The sequence below is a fragment of the Eimeria mitis genome, genomic scaffold, assembly GCF_000499745.2.
Source record: "Eimeria mitis Houghton genomic scaffold, Emh_scaff3530, whole genome shotgun sequence".
In the NCBI taxonomy this organism is placed as follows: domain Eukaryota; phylum Apicomplexa; class Conoidasida; order Eucoccidiorida; family Eimeriidae; genus Eimeria; species Eimeria mitis.
In genome coordinates this window covers 4811-5203 of record NW_013571874.1, presented here as the reverse complement: position 1 = coordinate 5203, position 393 = coordinate 4811, and positions in this window count along the sequence as shown.

The window sequence follows — 393 nt, the reverse complement described above, 5'->3', positions numbered from 1 at the left end:
TTTCTTTTTTTTTTTTTTTTTTGATTGTTTCCTCTCTAATATAAGGAAATGAATGATATATATATGAATAAAATAAATATAAATAATTATTTATATATATATTAATTTATTTAAACATTTATAACTTCTCTTTTCTCTTTTTTTCTCTACACAGGACGCCAAAAGACTAACACAAGAAGGCCTCATCGCCTTTGAGCCAATCGCTGAATTTGCAAAAAGCAGAATGCATAAATTAAACGAAAAAAATAAAAATTCGGTTGAATTTCTTCTCTCTTTGGTGAGAAAATAAAATATATAATAAATACAAATATAAATATGTTGCTTTCAATGTGCATTTAGCTACTAGGGTTTGGCTTGTAATACACATGCACGCATAAATATACATATACACAT